At 48.4% G+C, this 577-nt stretch overlaps 1 pseudogene; it reads right to left on the bottom strand.

The window, feature by feature from the left end:
- Nucleotides 1-9: 9 nt before the first annotated feature.
- Nucleotides 10-574, bottom strand: LOC104871856 (annotated as a pseudogene).
- Between the last annotated feature and the right edge of the window lie 3 nt (nt 575-577).

The raw sequence follows: 577 nt of genomic DNA, 5'->3' as shown, positions 1-577 counted from the left end.
GCTCAGAGCACTTGATGGTAAGTAGTGTCTAGATGGTGGGGTTGGGCTCTTTGCTGGTGTCTTTGCTGTCCTCTACCAAAGATGGTTTCTCCGGCTTACTGGAACCTGGTTTGGTCAAGCCGTCACTGTTAGGGCCACTGAGAGTTGGTGTGGGTTGTGACCATGGTGGAGCGGAGTCAAAATTATCCCCCAGGTGGAACTTTTTATAACACCAACTCCGAAGCAGATCTAATCCTTTCGCCCTGTTGCTGTGGTACTTTTGTTCCCACTGAATGGCAAGAATGTTGAAATATCGTGGCTGCTCAAAAAAGCGGAGATAGCAAAAAGAGTTATGAGATGGAAAAATTCGCTGAAATTGACCACGACGAGCAAACTCATCCTCCATCTTCACAAGAATCTGAACATCATCTGGCATCAGGACGTCCAACACAGATGCATAGGTGTTCAGGTCCGGTATCTTCTGGGCCAGGTAATACTCTTTCTTCAGCCTCTGTGTAATATCACACTCTGACTTCACTGGACGTGTGTTCTTGGCAGCGCTGGACAACCTGGCAGGGATGCTGCGGGAGGTACAAGA

This window comes from Fukomys damarensis, unplaced genomic scaffold (assembly GCF_012274545.1).
Source record: "Fukomys damarensis isolate Sample0158 unplaced genomic scaffold, DMR_v1.0_HiC HiC_scaffold_62534, whole genome shotgun sequence".
In the NCBI taxonomy this organism is placed as follows: domain Eukaryota; kingdom Metazoa; phylum Chordata; class Mammalia; order Rodentia; family Bathyergidae; genus Fukomys; species Fukomys damarensis.
Note: the sequence above shows the minus strand (reverse complement) of the source record. Positions and strands in the feature narration are given on the sequence as shown.